Below are 22436 nucleotides of genomic sequence, written 5' to 3' on the forward strand. Positions count from 1 at the left end.
CACAAATACATAAGTATAGGCCGAAAATCAGAATTCCCGCAACCTCGATAAATAGTATTTGTCAAGCTATCTGTCCAGCTTTAGTAAACAGCTTTTCTTCACTTGTTTCTTGGTCCAATTTTCATGGCTTTAATACTAAACTTGAACAACATGTTTCTTGAAGTATTAAACACATCCTAGACCTACCCAAATACAAATAAAATGCGTTTTGTTAAAGGATTAGCCAATTACACAAAATATATCCTTAACAGACGGCGCGATTTACCCAGGACCAAATGGTGTATGAGCTACATAAGGGAAAAACTAAGGAGACCTAAAGGAAATCTTATAGTAGGAAGAAACCCAAGAGATCTGGGAGAGAAGCAAGGCATGACGAGAGGCAAAGCTCACACAATGGCCAGTGACGGCTCCAAAAAATTTTCTCAGAGTATTCCTTAAGAAATTCATTTGAAATATTAATAAAATTATTAATTATTGTTATTTAGTTGTTTCATTAATTTTTTTGTCTTTTATAAACTATAATTTGTTGTTTCATTAATTATAAAATTATTAATTGTTGTTTCGCCTAACATAATTTAATTTGTTTTTCTTTTATAATTTATTGGTTAATTAAATTATTTATTATTGTTTATTAGTTGCATCATTATTTTCCTTTACTAACTATTAGCACACACCCCATAATTTAATTTTTTCTTTTATTGGTAAGTTACTACCTCTGCTCTGGATGGCTTTACTTCCCCCAATTCAAATATCTCACCTAGCCCCATGCCCCCATCCACCCCCCACTCAACAGACAAGCCCCATGTTCCCAATCACAAGAGCCAATCAGATGAATTCACACATCACAATACACTAAAAGACAAACTCAATAACTCACCCACACCAACACCAACGGATAAAGCCAAAACAAACAGCAGGAGCAAATATTAATAAAGTTATAAAGACTAAAGTAAAGCTAGCCAATTATAGTTCAAACATCAAAGAGAAAGAGAGAGAATCATATAAAGAAAGAGAGAGAGAGTCATTTCATTAATTCATTTTCATTTTTCAGTCTTCAGATAAAGACTAAAGAGAGAGAGAGACAAAGAGTCTCAGAGACTCCACACTTCACAGCAAAAGCAAGCAAAGTGAGTGAGCAAACCCCAAACCCATCAACTTGATCGTGTAAGAGAGAAAAAGAGAGAGAAGTGTAAAGATGAAATACCTTGAGGGAGCAGGGAGGCTTGAGGGGCGGCGCCACTACAAGTGTGACTGACGGATCAAATTGATCTCCGATGCCCCGTGCCTAATGCGATGTGCGCTGGACTAAAGCTCAAGTTGTGTTGGCTGACTGATCTCCAATCCGATGCCTAATCCATCTATAGGGAGGCTTGTAGGGCGGCGCCACTACGAGCGTCATTAACGGATCGAACCGATCTCTGATGCCCCGTGCCCGATGCAATGTGCTCTAGACTGGAGCTCGAGTTGTGTTGGCTAATCGATCTCTGATCCAATGCCCAATCCGTCTATTGGCTGTTGTGTTGCAGCATTGCTCTGTTGACTAATGAGGTTTTTGTCTTTAGGTTAGGTTTTTGATTTAGTGATTTGAGATTTCAGTTTTTTCTTTAGTTGATGAATCGGTAGACGAGTATATTGGGTTATGGGTTTTGTTTTTTTTTTTTTTTTTTTTTTTGAGAAATCCGTGGGTTTGCTTTACCTATTTACCATCTGTTGGGTTGTTTTTTTCTTTAGATTGGGTTTGCTTTACCATTTGTTGTTTAGCATTGATGTCATTTAGGATTGATGTTGGGCCTTTTTGTGGGCTTGGTCTGTTACAAATTTTTTTTTTTTTTTTTTCAGATTTTAGTTCAAAATTTTTTTTGGGCTTTTTTTTTTTTTCTTTTTTGCTTGAAAGTAAAACAAATAAAATTTTTTTTTATTTGCGGGTGTTCCTATTTTTTTTAAAGGGTAAACAAATTAAAAAAAATTTAATTATTATATATAAAATTTTTTTTCTTCAGGTCAAGGTGTTCCTGGGAGCACCCTGAGCTTAACGTGGCGCTGCTACTAACAATGGCCCATGGAAGAACTCCATACATGTTGGTAGAGCAGAGAGAGAAAGCATAACAAATTAGTTTATAACCTATAAAATCTGTGTGAAGTATTAATAGAACAAAAAGCATAACAACTTGTTTAAAATTCATGACCACAAGTTGTTAGCTTCTTCAGCCACAACAGTTTTTGTAGGGTATTGGGTTATGATTATTTGGATTGGATCTTGACTAAATTGGTGGGTTTTTATTGGATTTAGGTAAGGAGGTAGTGGATTAGGAAAAGTTTGGTTGAAGGATAGATATGAGATGGGAATGCCATATTTTTTATTTTTAGAGCATTCACATTGGGAAATGCTATCCTATTCTATTTTACTATCTCGAAAAGTTACTTTATCAATTATACAATACCATTTTACAATTCACACAACATCCCAACTTTTATTTTACCATACAATACATTAAAATAATATATCTACATAATAAAATAATAATATAACCCAAAACTAAATAAAAACCAAAACCACCGTGAGAGAGAAAGCCTCCACTGTGAGCCACATATTGTGGCAAGCCACTCATTGTTGTAGAATAGTTGTTTACCCAATTTCCCACACACAAGCACACCAAAGAAAAGTAAGCCATAGACAAAGACAAAGACCAAGAAATTAAACTACACCCATTTTCAGATCCAACTAAATCACGCTTCTTTCAAATCCAACTTTCCCATTTCACACACAAACAAACAAAACTAAACCACACCCATTTTCTATTTTTGTGAAATTTCACGTTTATACACACATACAAACACCATAACCACGCCGCCACCACCACCTTAATCTGCTAGCAACGCAGCCACCACCCACACACCAAACCCACGACCCACGCCATAAAAATTTAGCCACCACTGCAGTAAAATCTCATCAATAACTAGAGGAGAAGCTAGCTTCAGCCATGGAGTCTTGGCGAAAAGAAACCAGAGGATTTGGGAGAGAATGAGAGAGAGTGATGACAGAGATGAGGAAAGAGAGAGTTGAGAAAGAAAAGGAGACCAAAAAGAGAAAACAGAGGACAGGTTTTGGAGCTTTGATGCTAAATATTAGCAACATATGGCATTTACAAGACCCAATGTGAATGCTCCAAGAAGAATATTATGTTTGTTTTTAAATTTTACCAAACCTAGCTTTTAGATCTTTCTTTTTTCTTTTTAGTTTTTTTATGTTTTGGGAGGGGAGACATAAAAGAGGAGCAAAAATACATGTTTACCCTTATTTTTAATAGAGGTGGGTTACGGAAAACAAATGAAGCTTACCTCAAGTGGGTAAAATAACACTTTTTAAACCACGGGTAGGCAAAATGATTTCAGGCCAAACCACAGGTGGGCTTATTGCAGTAACCCCTATATATTAATAGGTAAAACTTAGAGAAAATCCAATTAGATTCTACAATTGAAGTTCAATTTTGCATCATGTGTCATAAATTATTTATTTTTAGAGAGAGTTTTATTTCTTAATTTTAAAGTCAGATGTGGGACCACATCATAAATATCCATCTAAGTGAGTTATTGCATACAAAAACTAAAGAGTCTATAATTAATGAACATAAAAAAAATAAAAAAATAAAAGAAAAAAAAGGACAATACCTAATAATATTATTACAAGACTTTTTAAAGAGTTAAAAAAATATAAGAATGACTATCAATAAAATTTAAATTATATATGTAAGAATTATATTATACATCTTAATGTATATCTTTTAAATTATTTGTTTTTAAGGAAAGTTATATTTCTTAATTTTGGAGTCAAATGTGGGGCCGCATCATAAATATTCATCCAAGTGAGTTATTGTATACAAAAACCAAAGAATCTAGAATTAATGAACCTAAAAATATTTTTAAAATCGATAATTTACATTTTCTACCTAATAATATTATTACAAGATTTTTTAAAGAGTTAAAAAAATATATAAGAATGACTATCAATAATATTTAAATTATATACGTAAGAATTATTCTATGCATCTTAATGTATATCTTTTAAATATATCCATGCATGTGCATGGGGTTGCAAGATAGTTCAAAATAATGCATTTCACGCCAAGTAATTTATGGCATGACTTATTGTACGTGCAAGTTAGATTTGAGCTTATTTATGGAAGTGAAATAAGTTATCTAACAATACATCTACATGAGAAAGCTGGAAAAGATGCAAACTTTGACATGACACTCAAACAAGAAATAAAGAAAGTGGTGGTAGGACATGAAAAAGACACATATTTAAACAAGAAGAGGAAGCTAATTATCAAAACAACACGGGATGTATGTGGAAAACCCTAGAGAAGGGATAAAAAACCACGATTTGAGCAAGAACATTATGATAGGCCACAAACTGAATGACCCCTTGTGATAGAAATTAATTAATTAATTAGCCAAGTTATTAATTAATCAATTTATTATGCAAACGCGTGGTAGCACAAAAAAATCACCAATAAACTAATTATACAGCGGAAAATAAATAACACGATGATTTGTTTACGAATGGAGAAAACCTAACAGCAAAAACCCCACCAGGTGATTTTCAGGTCACTACTCCCGAAACTCCACTATTATCACAACAAGCAATTACAAGTAAAGGAATCCCAAGTACCTTACTAACCTACAGTTGAACCCTTATCCCAATACCCAATTGGACTTGTTTTGTAGTGACAATTTCCATTTCTAATGCACGGCTCCCAAGTACGTGACTAAACAATTGTGCGGATCCCAGTATGCGACTTCAATCACCAACTAAGAAGGTTGTTGGCTGCAAAGTTCTTCAGTTCATCCACACGATGAATATCAAGAAGATGTTTGGTTACAAAACCCTACGGTGCACATACACAGCAACTTCTTCAAGAGAAAGAGATGAACTAGGGCAAGAACTTCGTCTCCAGTCACAATTTGCTTGAACAGAGTTTGCTCAATGCTTGTACAACTTGTGAACTGTTTGACGGCCCTTAAAACAATCCTTTTATATGTCTAGGGTTAGGAGAAAAGAAAGCCCAAAGACATATTCATGGATCCCAAGAAAATCATATCATAATTCTAAAATTCTTAAACCTCGACAAATAGGAGGTGTCGAGCACACAGGGCTTGAACAACTTTCTTAAGCTCGATAGATGCAGCTATCGAGCCAACTGTCGAGCTTTAATGAATTTGCACTATCAGCTTGTTTTCTTGGACAAACTTGAAGGCTTCAACACTTAATCTTGAAACATGGTTTCTTGAAGTATTTCAACATATCCTAAATCTACCCAAATACAAGTAAAGTGCGTTTTGTCAAGGGATAAGCCAATTACATAAAATAGTGACATATGTTCCTAACAAGTGAAACACATATGTCCTAACACAATGCATTCTTGCTTGGCTCAACTTGTATTCTATATGGAAAAGAGATTAGTTTACAATGAAGTTGCCTTTCTTTCCTAACAACTCTCCACTTTCCATCTCAAAATATCTAGTTAGGTTCTTACCCTAATAGCACAGCTACATGTTCTTTTTATACTCTAAGGAATGTGGTTGAATACAAGGATAGGTGTTAAGTCATCATATTCTCTCTTTTGGATCTTTTCACAACTATGATATTATTTGCTGACTAAGGGATAAGAACTGCGCCAATGTGGCACTACGACCTGTAGGTAGGTAGCTTTGCCACTGCTTGGGAGACAAGTCTTGGACATTGAGAAGGACATCAAGAGCACTGTGATTGGTACCATGTCAAGTGTAAATCATACTTCCTTCCTAAGGCAGTCATGCCTTTAGCACGGACCAGGGCAAGATCCTTTAGACAATGCTTCCTCTCCCTTTGCTCACAGCCACTCCACATGTAGAGTCTAGATTTAACCACTTATGCATTCTCCCATGCCTTAGTGGTGTTATGTACATTAGCCCCCTGACTGTCAATGGCATTAATGGCATAGGCCTTTGACAATCACATTGGTTCCGGCATTAACACTTAGTAATCATACCTTGCAACGTTCAAGACGGACACGTGGCTTAAAAGGGTGCTTTTAGCCGTTTTGGCGTCTCTTCATTTCTTGTGTTTTGGAAAATAAACATTACTCCTCATAAATTTCATGTCTTTTTACTTAACTGCAGTTGAAGATTTAAATAGGGAATGTATCTTCTTCAACCTTCATTCCTTTTGTATCTTTCTGATTTTTCTCCCAAAAAAAAACATAACCTCCAAGAAAAATGTCAAACTCCTCTTCTGATGGTTTTAAATCCCCACAGCGCTCCTTAAGCTTTCTCTTCTATACCGTTGGAACTCCGTCACCCACATATTTTCTTTATCTCCTGACGAGTCTAAAGCTGTGAAGTTCCTTGAGGATGCAGTGAAGAAAACTTTAAAGAAGTCAGTTTTGAAAGCGACAAGGAAAGGGAAAGCCCCCAGTGAGGAAGTACCAGAAGATACCAATGTTGGCGGAGACAAAGGTTCCAAATCCAACTTCTAGGGATAGATCAAATACTTTTCAAGGGAATATACTGATGGCGTGGATGAGGAAGCCAATGGAGACTCCCTGAAGGAAGGCACCTACTTTGTTGTTGGAGAAGGTAATTCTAGTTCTCATGAACTCGAAGCCTTTATTTCCTTTTTACTTTCTCGCCATCTATTTGAGGGATATCCTCATAAAAAGATTCTACGTAAACATTTGCCTTTAGCCGTTAAACTAGCTAGAGGACAATCTTTCCCCCTTACCCCATATTTTCTAAGAACTTTATATTCTCACCTAGATTATTTTACTATTGACTTGCAACGCTCCTAGGGTTGATTCCAAGTTGAAACCTTCGTACCAATTGCTTTTTTAAAAATATGGTTGTGGGAACACTTTAGGAATTATACTCCTGTCTCTAAAGTGTTAAGCTCTTATAGGATCAATTTGCCATCACCCCAAGGTCTGCCACACTCTTGGTGTTGGAACAAAGTGGCAGTATCCTCAAACAATTTCCTTAGCAAAGTGTTAGATGACCCCACTGATTGGACAGCTAGACCTTACTCTGCTTTAAAGGGTGGACTTCCTCCACTATTCACTTCCCTAGAAAGCATCTTTGTTTCTTATTACAGAGATACTCCCTAATCAGAAGAAGAACTTTCTTTTGTTGCTTGCGCTTTTCCTTCTCACCTTTAGGCACATTTTCAAGATGATTATGAAACTCAAACCTACAACCCCCATAGGTTTGCTTGCTAATTTGGTTTTGACCAAGGCACACTAGGACATCTATCTACTTTAGCTTTGCCTGCTGTAGTGGCCTCTCTAGTCTTTAAGAAGGAAAATCTCATCAAGATTTTAGGGTCAAGCCCTGAAATCCCCTTTACTTCCCCCACCAGAAATGGACTGCCTTCACCCAAGTCATGGTGGTCCAACATCATAGAACGTGTTGGAATTTTGGGGAGAGTGGTACCCAACGAGTGGATGTCCCACCTATCTTTCATGGAGATTTGACTTTAAAGCCCTTTCCAAAAGCCAAACCCTCAAGAACTAAGAGAAAGAAGAATGCAAAAACCCCTTCTATGAAGAAGCCCAAGGTACACTTTTTTCTATATAGTGACTGTTTCTTGTAACCTTTTCTTTTATCCCTGAACTCAAGTAACTTTTCTTGTTTTCTCTATTTTTGACCTTTGACAGATTACGGGCTCTGTTCCTCAAGCTCAACTCAAAGCTAAAGTCACTTCTTCAACCCCAGAGATTTCTATACAAGAAATGACTTTCAATGAAGAAACAAAGTCTAACAGTGAAAAGGGGGATTCAAATCGGGTGTATGCCGAAAATCCCCAAGAGAAAGAAGATTTAACAGAAACTACTTCCAAGGAACAAGAGGGTGAAAGCACCTTGATAGAGTCTGATCCATTGCTCTCGTTGGTTTCCCCCAATCTAAGAGCAACTTGTTCTCTATTGCTCTCTAAGTATCTTGAAACCATGAGGGATACCAGCAAGTGGACCTTGTCACTTAGGGGTTTTCTCTTACAGCAAATTGAGTCTATCATATCCCAATTGCAATCAAAGGGTAAAGAGGATTGTCTAGCTCTCCCCCTTGACAATTTCCTTTACACACTGAGTGAGGCTGAGAGCCTAAGTGTTAATGCCGATTGGTTAAAAAGCTGTGTCACTGCATTGAGGGACTTAAAGAAGGTAGGACCCTCTGTTCATGCTTCCTTGTCCTCACTTTGTGAATTAAGAGTTAAGGAGAACTCATGTATCAACAAAGCAAAGGCAGTAGAATCAGCCCTACAGGTGCATGCCACTTCAATCACTCAGCTCTAGGAATCAATCAAAAGACTTCAGGTGGAATTAACATCCCAACAAGAAGCAAGTTCTTCCCTTCAAACTCAACTAAAAGGTGTCACCGCAGAACGTAACTCTTTGAGGGAAGAGATTAAGAAGTTAAAGGCAAGCTAGGAGCTCTAAGCAATCCAGACTTCTCTCTTGAAAATTTTAGTTTTCTCACAAACATTCTCTAATTTTCAAGTTGTAATTTTTTTTTTTTGTGGTCTTGAAAGGTCATGGGGTTGTACTATAACTTTACCATGCCTTATTTCGTCGAACTATTTAGACTTTGCATGCACATTATGAACAACATCATATGAAATAACTGCATATAAGTATTTGTTTATAATAGTATGAGTTTTGCAAAACACAAAATCATTTTGACATAATGGCCACAAAAAATGTTTTACAAAGTTAAGCATGATATTTCTTAAGGTGAGCTCCGCTAATGGGGCTATACGCCTTTATACCTGCTTGATCCTTTAGCCAATAATATCTTGTTGCATGTGCTTCCTCTACTATGCATGGTCCTTCCCATTTTGGGGAAAACTTATGCTTAACATCTCCAACAACTTATCGTACATCTGGGGTAGCTTTCCAAAGAAGTTCTCTCACTTGAAACTTTCTTTCTTTAGCTTGGCCTTCATGCCTAGCCTTCATGTTAGCCTGGTAAAGGTAGTTATGAAAGGCAACATTATCATGCATTTCCTCCATAATTTCCAAAGTATCTTCTCTGGTATTCCTACAATCTCTGCCAGTTTCACCACTAGCTTTACTAAGTCTATTGGGATAACAGCCTTTGTTCCATAGACTAGAGAAAAGGGTGAAGCTCCTGTAGCTTGTGATTTGGCTGTTTTGTGAGCCCACAATGTTGTAGGAAGCTCCTTCTTCCCCCCCTTTCCATTCTCCTTAGTCATTTTTCCCAATATCTTCAATAATCTTTTGTTATAGGCCATAGCTTGGGCATTTCCTTTGGGATAATAAGGTGTCAATGTCACGTGAGAAATGGAGTACCGTTCTATTAAACAGCGCACATCCTTGTTCAGGAATGGTGTGTCATTGTCAGAAATAATTTGGTTGGGTACCCCAAAACGACATATTATATTCTCCCTCAAGAAATTAGCCATTAAGCTACCTATTGCCTTCTTCAGAGCCACAACTTCTACCCACTTGGTAAATAGCTTAGTGGCTACCAATATCCATGTACATCCTTTAGAAAAGGGTTTATAGGTCCTATAAAATCTAGCCCCCAACTATGGAATGGATATGGAACCACAATTGGATGAAGACTTTGATGACTGGTATATATTTCATCTCCTCGCTTTTGGCATTCTTGACATTTCCTTACAAAGTCTTGAGCATCCCTTTGCATTGTGAGCCAATAATATCCCTAGTGCAAAGCCATTTGCCATAACTTCCTCCCACCAGGGTGTCCTACTGGTTCTCCCTCATGTAGGTCCGAAAGAACGCCATTGACTTCCTCAACAAGAATGCACACCATCCATCTCCCTTGGAAACTTTTCTTGAACAACTTCCCATTTACCACTTTAAACCTAGTCACATATTTTTTTCAACTTTTCTCTTTGTACGCGATCATCAGGCAATATACCTTGCAAGAGGTATCTCAAATATGGTTTCTGCCAATCTTCTTCCAGCAACTCACCATTAAGCACTTCTGCTTGATCTAGAGGAATAACATAACAAGTCTTGCAACTCCATTGTTCTTCCTTAGCATCATTGGCCATTTTTGGCTAGAAGACCCCCAACTTTTGTAATCTTCTATAGAGACTAACATCGATATTTATATCACAAATATCATAGTGCAATCTGTGCAACATGGTCAGCCTCTCTTGCCTTCAAACACACTTCATCAACAAACCCTCTGCTCCCCTGAGAAACAAATCTTCGTTAATCTTGAGGAAGTCTTTCATATTTGCTGGTAACTCTGACCCAACATACTTCCCTTGAGTCATTGCTTTTAACAAGGGTTTTCGCCAATCCTAAGGAAAACATAGCTCATCTTTAACTAAACCAGGTTGCTTCTCAACTCAGAGTGTTATCTTTTCTTTCTTCAATACAGACTTAGTGGCTAAGATAGCTAGTGAGTCAACAAGCTTATTTTCACCTCTGTTAACCACCTTGTACTCTATGAAAGTAAAGTGTTCCATAATCCTCTGCACTATAGCTTTGTAAGCAGCCAAGCTAGGATTCTTTACTCCATAAGTTCCCTTAACCTGTCTTATTACCAACTTAGAGTCACCAAATGCCTTCAACCTTTTTATGACTAATCTTCTGGTAGCCTTCAGCCCTACCAACAAGGCTTCATATTATGCTTCGTTATTAGAGCAAGGAAAGTACAACTTATAGGCAAACGTGTGCTCTTCCATTGATGACTTTAAGACTACTTCTATCCCTCCTCCTTGAACTGTAGATGGCCCATCAAAATACATCAACTACTCCTGCTCCTCTGTCACCATAACTTCCTATAAGGGAGGTGAGAAATCACTTGTCCTAGGAAAATTAGCCAGCAGATTAGCTACTGCCTAGCCTTTGATAGCAGTTGGCCATATGCATTCGATATCAAGGCACGATGTCAGGATGGCCCATGGCACCATTCTTCCTGACAACTGAGGACGTGTTAAGAGATACTTCACGGGATTACTCTCAGTCACTAGCTGCACACGATGTCCTAGAAAGTAATGATTGAATTTTGTCATAGCAAAAGCTAAAGACAAACATACTTTCTCAGCAGTTAAGTATCTTAACTCTGGTCCCTTCATAAGCTTGCTAATATAATACATTGGCTTCTCTTCCCCTTCCTACTCCTGAGCTAACAATGCTCCCGAGGATTACTCTGTATTAGCTATGTACAATAGAAAGGGTTTCCCAAGTACAGGGGCCACCATGGTGTGGGGATCCGCCAATATCATCTAAATCTTTTTGAATGTGTTTTGGCATTGATCACACCATACAAAAGTTACCTCTTTATTTGTCTGCTCTATGAGAGGCTTTAAGATCTCAACTAGGCCTAGAATGAATCTTCTTAAATAAGAAACCTTTCCCACATAGCTTCTCAACTCCTTCAGAGTTATAGGAGGACTAAGAGTAGTTATTGCTTTAGCCTTTATGGGGTCCAAATCAATCCCCCTATGATGAACAAGAAATCCCAAGAATTTCCCTAAAGATACCCCAAATGCACACTTGGAAGGATTCATCCTCAAATTATGCTCTCTGCATCTTTCAAAGACTTGTCTCAAGTGCACCAAGTGTTCAAAAGGATTCTTTGCCTTCACCACAAGATCATCAACGTAATCCTCTACCTGCTTATGAAGCATATCACCAAAGATCAAAATCATAGTTCTTTGGTATGTTGCACCTGCATTCTTCAATTCGAAAGGCATCACCCTATAGAAATAGTTTCCAAAGGATGTCCTGAAAGCAGTTTTCAAGGCATCTATTAGGTCCATAAGGATTTGATTATACCCACTATAACCATCCATAAAAGAGAAACGCTCATGACCATCCATTGCAGCTACCAGGATATCAACATTAGGAAGTAAGAATTCATCCTTTGGATAGGCTTTATTGAGATCCTGAAAATCCACACAGATTCTTATTTGACCATTTTTCTTCTTCACTAGAACTATGTTATCTAACTAGCTCGGGCATTCAATCTCTTCAATGAATACTACCTTTAAAAGTTTTTGCACCTCCAGCTTTATCTTTTCCTCCACATCTAAACGATATTCCCTTAGCGGTTGTTTCACAGGTTTAGCATTAGGATCCACCTTTAATTTGTGTGTTACCAAGTTTGGACTCAAACCTGACATTTCTTGATAACTCCAAGCAAAAATATCCTTGTATTCTTTCAACAAAGCTACTAGCTTTCCTCTCTCTTTTTCGGACAGATTCTTACTAATCTTTATCATTACTTCATCTTCTTCTTTATCACCCAGATTGACCTCAACTAGTTCTTCTTACACATTCTTAACACTATCATTCATACACTCAGGGGCTTATTTCACAAACTCCTCAGTTGTATGAACTTCCTCTAGTTGTTGTGTTGGATTAAGGGAATTAGGCTCGTCATCCTCCTCCTCCCCTTCCATTAACAATCAAAATTTGTATATCACTTGGCCATTAGGCCTGGTAACCCTTCTTATCTTGGGAGGCTTTTCTAGTTCTACTACTTCGCCATCATCTTCTTCCTCCATTTGCAAAGTAATAGGATTGAAAGGAAGAATTCTATTCTCGCCTTCAAGTTCGTACTCTTGATATAAAGCTACCTCAGCAAAATGAAATTCTACTCTATCAAAAGGCATTTTGGTGGCCTCAATGACTACCTGCTTGTTCCTCCAAATGGCCTCCACACACTGATGATATGTGGAAGCCACTGCTTTATATGCCTTTAGCCATGGACGACCTAAGATAATACAGTAAAATGAATTCCCCTCCATCACATGCATGAGAGTAGGTGCTTGAATTAGTCCAACCCTAAGGTCCAAAGACGCATGCCCAAGAGTACTCTGCTATAAGGCCCCTATTCCTGCTACCTGCATTGGCTTAAGAATAATTCTTTTCCTTGAAATTCTCAAGGCATCAAAAGTTGGTAGGGGTAGAATATTAATGGATGCACTAGTGTCTACCAATGCCCTTTTGATTCAAAATGCTCCCAAAAAGGTAGTAACATATAAAGGTCTATCGCCATCAATGACTCGATTGACTAGATCTTTATTAGAAAAGGTTACTGAATCGTTTGCTTCCTGGTATGCCACTTGCATCAAACTTACTTCAACAGAGACCACTTCATGATTCCTTTCCATCACCTTAGTCAAGGCTTGGGCTACTTCTCTTCTAGCCATCAGTCTAAGACCTATTCCTTCAAGAAAGGAATGTATTTTCTCCTTCTGTTGGATTCTCACTACCTATTCTTCATCTACCAATGGTGGCAGTGCTGAACTACTGCTAGCAATGTTTTCTACTTCTTCTTCTATAGGATCCTAATGACCTATGAAGAAAGTCGTTGCTACATCTGGTCTACACACATCCTTGAATCAGCTCTCTTCCCAACTTTGATAACCAAATCTTCCTTGTCTACCTTATCAAAGAAGATATTCCTCAAAGCATAGCAATCCATAGTATGGTGGTCACATCTCCTGTGGTACTTACAATAAAGTAGATTTCTCTTTTCCTCTTCTGTAGGTTCATGCTTACATTCAGGCAACATCATCACACCATCTTTCACCCAAGCTTCTAGGATGCTATACAACTCTTCAGTGGACACAGTAAAGGGAGGAGGAATGCCACTGTAGACACTCAATTTTGTACCCATGATTTAGTCAAGGAGAATGACTTGAATGACCATCCATGTACCCCAAAAATCATAATTGCATCATATGCATCAATTTGTTCTTACATTACATGCATCATTTTGTCTTTGTATTACATACATCATGTCATTCATTACATATCATAAAAATGATCTTGAGATTCTAACAGTCACAACGGTGTTTCCGGTTTTCAAATCAGACCATTGGATTGAAAGATATCACATGATCAAGTTTGCACGGTCAACATGCATTGTGTCTAGGTAAGGTCGACCACACATGATCAGTTTAAATTAATTTTGATTGGATAAGCCATTAAAATTAATTAAATAATTTTGTGATTGGTTGATAATTAGTGTTTAAAATAGGATTGCATGCATAGGAATAAAAAGGATGATTGGTTAACAATAAAAGCGTGGATAATTTGAACATTATCAAGATTTATTTTAAAGTATTTATCTACAATATAATTATTCTTAAATAGCCTGAATTGTCTAGAAAAGAGATGAAAATCATAAACGGAGGATGAAAACATGGCTAGGTATAAGGACCGGCCAAAAAACCCTAAAAGAAGAGTCCAAACGGCACCCGAACACGAAAGAGTGTTCGAAGCCCAAAGGGCAATTCAACACTTTTAGAGTGCCAAACAGTACTCTAAAAAGGGCCGAATTTCCATGATTTGGGCTTTGGCCCAACGGCCTTCGAGTGATGATAATGCATACCCTTTTCGATCTTTTCGCAAAAGGTTGCGTTCAGATTCACACCCTAATCACCCGTGCCTATTTTTTAGAGTCCTCTGATCTCTATAAATAGAGACTGAACCTCATAATTCAACACATTTTTTTACGCTCTGGGGAGGCATACGTTTTAGGCTTTCAAATTGCTCATATTTTTTGATCCCCTCTTTGAGTGTTGTTGCTTAAATTAGGGTTTTTAGGTTTCAAAGAGAATTGAACAAATTTCTTTGAATCCTAAAACATCCTCTCAAGAACAAAGTGTGCTCATGCAAAAGGTTGTTTTCTAACCCTTTCTTCTTCTTTTTTATGCTTTTCTTTATCATGATGATGCATGTTTAATTGTTTTAGATATTCATATTTTACCTTGTTAATTTAGTTTATGAAAATATGTTCATTGATGTAATCTGTTTTTTAGTTTTAAAGATCTACATGTAATCAACTCTTTTTTCTATAAAGTCATTAACTAGCGGAAATCAACTTGTTCATTAATAAAAGTGTCTCTCTGTCTCTAAGAAAGTTGGTTCTCCCTCCTCTCTTAGGCAGTAGAAGTTTGTTTGTCCCTTCTTGATGAAGGAGAGTTTTGTTCTCTTGAGACAACAGGTTTGTCTCTCGAGCTTGTGGTTTTGTTTTTTCTAGGTTACAGGGAAACATTTTTCTTGTTGGTTTGCTTTAGTCTTCAATTATCTGTCTGGATTATGGTGGACCATACGAGAATATGGGGGAATTTGAACCTATCCGAAATGGAAGATACTGGTTTTGTTCTTCAGAGTGATCAACGGTCTAGAGAGATTATACTAGAGAGATTATACTAGCGGCAACATTTCTCTCTTCGCGATTCTTGAGCATGGAAGTGATGGCTAGAACTTTCAAGCAGATACGACGTCCCACAAATGGTTTTCAGATATGCAACCTGGGTGATCATTTCGTCCTCCCTGAGTCTCAGGAGTTTGGACAAAGTCTTAGGGCACCTCCCTACCGTTCTGCTGGTAAAGATGTGTTTTTTGTTCCAAGTTTTTTTGAAAAATGCTCATCTAAGCCGCCATGGAGAGACAAGGTGTTGGCTGGGATGGAGAGCAATGGTACACTGTCAACTGAGCAACAGCAGTTCAGTCCATATTTGCGAGCTCCTCCATTAAAAACTGCGAGTAAAAATGTTATTTATGTTTCGGGTTTTTTTGAGAAAGCGAGTCGAAAATCTCAGTTGAGAAAGCAAGGGGAGGAGGATGCCCAGATCACGATGGGAGCAAATTCAACCACGGTGCCTCCGGTGGTGGTATCCGTTACGGTTGGGGAAGTGCTAGAGAAAAGTTTGAATAAGGAGACCGTTACACACTTTAATGTTCAGCGAAGAATGGGGAAGGAAAGCGTTACTCTAGATAGTCAAATTAGCACTCAATCCACCCCGAAAAATAAGGAAGTAATTATGCCAAATTCAGGGAACAATGATTCAGAATTACACGTAGCAGCTGGCGTGATTAATCACACAATTGATGATGCCAGCCCAACTCTTGAAGGATCAGATATGGTAATGGATAAAGTGCCCAACTCCGGCGTTTTGAATACAAATCCTATAATGAATGCATATCCCGTAGAAACAGTAGTAATGGAGAGAAAATCAATTACTTTGGAGACAACCCTTGCCACCTCAACACATAAGCACCATGTGACAATTAATTTGGATAAAAAACAATTAAGTCCATCAACAGTGGAGAGTGGGGAACAGCCAAAAAACATTAGGTCATGGAAGCGTATCATGCGTCAACCTTGTTGGTGGACCAGGCAAGTTTCCAAGGAGGATGTCTCTCAATCACAAATATTGGCGGAGGCTGTACCACAGCCCTGCCGAATGAAATGATTCTCTTAGTAATGATCTGCCATGGGCTTGGGAACCCATGGACAGAGAGAGAGCCTAGTGAACTATCACGGGCAAAAGATCCCTCTGCCATGTTCATAGCCGAAACATGGGTAGACGAAGCAAGGCTAGAGCACATCCTCAGAACAACTAAGTCTTTGATTAACAGCAATTCTATTGTGGAAGTAGCTTTCATGGATTTCAAAGAGTTGCTATCATGGATGATCAGAACGAAACAAAATAAAAAGTTGTTCTCGGTCATGTTTTGGATATTAGGGACACATCCTGAAGGTGAACTCTGATGATGCGATTTTCCGAGAACAAAATTATGTGGATGTTGTTTTCGATTTAGGAGGTGGATTAGTGTTGTTTCAGAGATTGACTATTGATGTAATTGTGGAGGGTTCGGGCACAAATTATATCGATAAAATGTTTCAAGAAGAAGATAGGGCAGGGATTGAAGTGATCGTCCAAGAATGCCAAGGAATAGGCTTGGCACACATGGTCGGAATCATCCCTCTCCCCCTAACTGTCATAGAGTTTGAAACTTTGACTATATCGAAGGCTTTACAGTTTGATGCTGATCTGAGTTTGGAAGATGTCACCCCAGAGGGAGTTTCAATGATTGCAATGAACGCTTTGAATGCAAATTCGCAGTCTTTGGAATCCTTTGGTTTACTTAGTCGTGATGTTAAATGTTTTGCAAGTTTATTTCATTGTATTAGGTTTTCACATGTTCGTAGAGAAGGATTGTTGTATTCTCACATTAAGAGAAACGACAATAGCGTTGCTCATAGTCTGGTTAAAAATGCATTATGCATACTAGATTTTCAAGTATGGATGGAAGATGTCCCATCTCATATTGGTTCGATTTTACAATTGGATGTAGTTAAATTTTATTAATAAAATCCATCAGTTTCTTTCTCAAAAAAAAAAAAAAAAAAAAAAGAAAAAAAGCTCTTTTTTTCTTCAAAATAAAACAGATCTGCATCTTCCTTAGATGCAAATCTAAATTTTTCTTCACAATAAAGTGGATCTACATCTTCATTAGATGTAAATCTGAATTTTTCTTCACAACAAAATAGATTTGTATCTTCCTTGGATGTAAATCTAAATTTTTCTTCACAACAAAACAGAACTGCATCTTCCTTAGATGTAGATTTGAATTTTTCTTCACAACAATACGGATCTGCATCTTCCTTGGATGTAGATCTGAATTTTTCTTCACAACAAAACAGATCTACATCTTCCTTAGATGTAGATATGAATTTTCTTTAATCAAAACTGATTTGTATATTCCTTAGATATAGATCTGAATTTTTTTAATACATGCAGATTTTTGAAATAAAGAAAAGGGTTCAGCATGATTGTGTTTGTGTTTGTTTTGATTAATTCATATCGCATAAATTCATATTATGAGTGAAACTCTCTTCTTAAAAAAAAAATCTTTTCCAAAAAAACATTTTTTTTTAGTTCTTTCAAAAGCAAATCTAATGCTTTTTCAAATCAAAAGACTTTATTTTTATGAGATAAACGCATATCTGAATTTTCATCTCCAACAACCATTTTTTTATACTACAAAACAGATTTGGTATTTTGACAAATCAAAATCGATTTTTTTTACCAATCAAAACATATTTGAATTTAAAAAACAAAAAACAAAAAAAAAAAAAAAAAAAAAAAAAAAACCAAAAGGAGAGACTTCATTCATAAATAAATTTATGTAACTTAGTTTTTAATTCACATGTTTAACGTATTATTCATGACATGCATAAAAAAGTACATAGGTCACAAGAGTCTAGAATACTAGACTCTATCTGGGTGGAATGGGTGTCTAACACCTTCCCATTCCATAACCTAGCCTCCGGATTTAGGTTTTTGTTTAAGTAGTTCTAGCCTTGTCTTTGTTTATTCTGGGTAGAATGTAACTAGGATAATAAGCCATATATTTTTGGTAGATTGTAACTAGGACCCAAAGCTATGTAATTTTCAATTTTTCAAATATATAATATTTATTCAATCAATGAAGAGAACAATTCAATCATGTATTTAGTTTTTCTTCTTTTTTATATAAAAATAATAATAATAATAAGTGGCGACTCCATACCACTTACCCAAAAAGAGAGGTGCCCTAAAAGGTACCTAAATCTCTTTTTTGAGGGGTGCTTTTTTTGAGGTCTCTCACAACCACCTCTGTCCCTCTTCTTTCCTTTGGCCACCTTCTTAGGTTCTTCTGTCACAGCAACCTCCACCTTCTTGCTTTCTCTCCTTCAAGGTTGTCTAGGAGCACTGACAGTTTGTGAAGTTTAACCTTTTGAAGGCTTCCTTTCTACAAGTCTTGTAAAACTAGAGATCTGAAGATTCTTTAAGTAAGGCCGATATTCGTACAACATACCCGTAATACAAACATCCACCAGCCTCTCTTCCTCCACAGGGTTGTAACACAACAAAGAGAGATCTTGAAACTTGCGAATATACTCCAGCAATCCTCCAAACACCCTTTGCTTCTCATGTTGTAGATCTAACAAAGTGAGCTTTTCCTCCAAAGTAAAGAACTTTTTCATGAACTGCGTTGCCAAATCGTTCCAACTTAGAATTGACCCTGGTGCAAAACTGCTCTCTAGTGTTCCCTGTTATGCCATCATACTTAGGGAATATAGGAGGTGTGTAGTTAGCAGGGTAAGGTTTCCCAACTATTTCTTCAAGATAAGAAGGCCTAGTATCAACATAAACAACACTTTCCATCTTCTTAGCTTCATACAAGATAGCATGTATATCTTCCCTAGTCAAATAAGGAAACCCCTGAAGACCTTGAGGAACCTAAGATACAATTGTCTCCTGACGTAAGGACTGAAACTCTGCCCATATGGCAGCCTGAGAACGTTGAAGGTCTTCGATGGCAGCCATAATCCCTCTGGTCTCACGATGAGTAGTTCCACCGAAGACTCACGCCTCCAGAATGCATGGACATATCATCTGTACTTGGTTCTGACCAATGGTTCTCACCCACACCCGTCAATAACCACCTTCTTCCTCGGAGGCATGGAGAAAGTGACTACAAACAGAGGTGTACAACTCAACAAAACACCCTTAAAAAGGAAAATAACTAGAGATCCCCAATTCCCTAGTGAAGTCGCCAAAAATGCATATGCAAGTTAGATTTGAGCTTATTTATGGAAGTGAAATAAGTTATCTAATAGTACATCTACATGAGAAAGCTCAAAAAGATGCAAGCTTTGACATGACACTCAAATAAGAAATAAAGAAAGTGATAGTAGGACATGAAAAAGACGCACATTTAAACAAGAAGAAGAAGTTGATTATCAAAACAACACGGGGTGTACATGGAAAACCCTAAAGAAGGGATAAAAAACCATGATTTGAGCAAGAACATAACATTCTTGCTTGGCTCAACTTGTATTCCGTATGGAAAAGAGATCAGTTTACAATGAAGTTGCCTTTCTTTCCTACCAACTCTCCACTTTCCATCTCAAAATATCTAGTTAGGTTATTGCCCTAATAGCATAGCTACATGTTCCTTTTATACACTAAGGAATGTGGCTGAATACAAGGACAGGTGTCAAGTCATCATAATTTCTCTTTTGGATCTTTTCACACTGTGATATTATTTGCTGACTAAGGGATAAGAACTACGCTAATGTGGCACTAGGACCCATAGATAGGTAGCTTTGCCACTGCATGGGAGACAAGTCTTGGACATTGAGAGGGACATCAAGAGTACTGTGATTGGTACAAGTGTTCCTAAGGTGACTCATTGTGCATTCAACTAATAAGGGGTGTCCTCATAGCTTCTAACCTTAGAAAGTCACTACCTCCCTTTTTGTGAGTGCTTAAGTACCATGTCAGGTGTAAATCTTACTTCCTTCCCAAGGCAGTCACTTCTTTAGCACGGACCAAGACAAGATCCCTTAGCCAACGCTTCCTCTTCTTTTGCTCACAGCCACTCCATGTGTAAAGTCTAGATTTAACCACTTACGCATTCTCCCGAGCCATAGTGGTGTTATGTACACTTACCAAATGACAAAAACATGTTTTTAAAAAAAAAAATTTAAATCATTTAAAAAAATACATGTTGACCTAACCCGAACCCAACCTATCCTTCTTGTTTTGCCAGTACTACCAACAACTCACCAAAGCAACCTCCCTTCTAAAGCCTTTTCATTACAAAATTGTAATCCACAATCACCCCCATCAAACCCAATTTACTTGAATTAATCCAACCCATACCAAACCTGCAACCCATTAGGCCCTATAAACCTCATGCTCAAAACCCATATCAAACTTGTACGCGGCTTTTGTCCAATGCGCTGGACCCATTGCGATCATGACATGTGTCGATTTTCAAACATGTGTCATGATCGTAGTGGGTCCAGTATTGCAGGACAGCAGACAGAAGTTGCACCGATCAAACTTGATCCATACAGGCCAGACTCATGACAATCCCCTAACTAACGACCCCACCTACCACTGCAAGTTACCACAATCCACCTCAACTTTTCCCAATTAACTCACCCCCCAAAAATAGCAACCCAAAACCACAGTTACCATTTGACTTAGAACTCCACATCCCATACTCAATCAACAGGGCCCTAACTAGCGACAAGCCAAGCTTTAGTATCGTTTAAGGCATTGACCAACCTTGCATAGCTGGTTGATTAAATTATAATAGCACCCTCATGAGCCCTTGCACAATTGGTGAAGCCAGAAAATTTTCTTTTAGGGGAGTGTGGTGTGTGTGTGTGTGTGTACACCACTATTAAGAAATCTATGACTTTTTATTTGTGATGTGGTGCTCAATTTTTTAAAAAAAGAAAAAAGAAAAAAAAATAGGGTAAGGAGAAAGATCAAAAAGTCACATTGGTCTTTTGGCCCAACTATTTTAAAACTTCTCACGGCAAGTGTGTAACACAATTTTGCCAAAAATGAGCCACATTAGTTCATGTATAATTATGTAAATTTACATGTTTGCTATAGTAATCTTTTAAATTTACAGTAAAATTATTCATTTTACATTTATTCTTTTATTCCTTCTTTACATGTTCCAAGGATGAAGAAAGAGAGTGGATGATAATTGTTATGTGTGAAAAAAGAGAAAAAAAATTTAAAAATCAAGAAAATTGATATTTTAATATAATGTAGTGTAAAATAAATAATTTGATGTGTGGTTTTTTGAAAAGCAAATATGTAAAAAAAAAAAAAAAAAAGATTCTGATGTTAAAATAGACAGGAATGTTTTGCGAAAATGCTTCTATGGGCTTATTAAATTGCACTAAAATTACCACTGGATCAACTTGTCAAATAAAATCTAAGAGCATCCGTATCAGCCCTTTGGAAATAGAAAAAGATGTTAGTTTTACACATTTTACCCCAAAAAACACCTGCATCAATTGAGCTAAATTTGTTTATACATCCACAACTGCTACAATAACCATGTATACACCGTTACTTCTTTTTTTTTATATAGGAAAGCACACACTTATATTAATTAAATAACAGTAGAGTTTACATCATGAAGAATTGCTAGTTCTAAGAAACTAGGACAATTCTCCATCCATATACACTGATGAACTATGCCTTTGGCATACTTTGCTAACAAATGAGCTGGGGTATTTGCATTACGTTTTATATGAGAGAAATACACATTATGGAACTCCAAGGCAGCTGATCTAATACCCAAAATCACTGCATCAATCGAGGCCAGAGCTAAGGAAGAGTGACTTAACACCCTAGAGACAATTAGCAAATCACCCTCAATTATGAAATCAGAAACACCAGGCTGCTTTGTGAACTGCAAACCAACTTCAACAACCTTCGATTCCGCTTCAAGAGGTCCCAGTGGAGCATGAATTTGCTTACACATTGCTGCTACAAATTGGCCATTCCAGTCTCGTGTTATGACTCCGACGCCCACAGAGTGCAGCTCTGGAAATATTGCACCATCAACATTGAACTTAAAACATGGTGCAGGTGGCAGACTCCATCTCAGAATGTGTTGGACAGACTCATGAGCATTCGGTAATGAATCCACAGCAATCTGATATTCTTCCAAGTATTGCATTGCCCATTGAAGAAGCATCCTTCCATCTTTACACGTTCTGCCATACCGAATATCATTCTTGTTACCCCACATAGCCCACGCACAAGTCAACAGAAGCTCAATGTTTTCCAG

Source organism: Quercus robur, chromosome 2 (genome assembly GCF_932294415.1).
Source record: "Quercus robur chromosome 2, dhQueRobu3.1, whole genome shotgun sequence".
In the NCBI taxonomy this organism is placed as follows: domain Eukaryota; kingdom Viridiplantae; phylum Streptophyta; class Magnoliopsida; order Fagales; family Fagaceae; genus Quercus; species Quercus robur.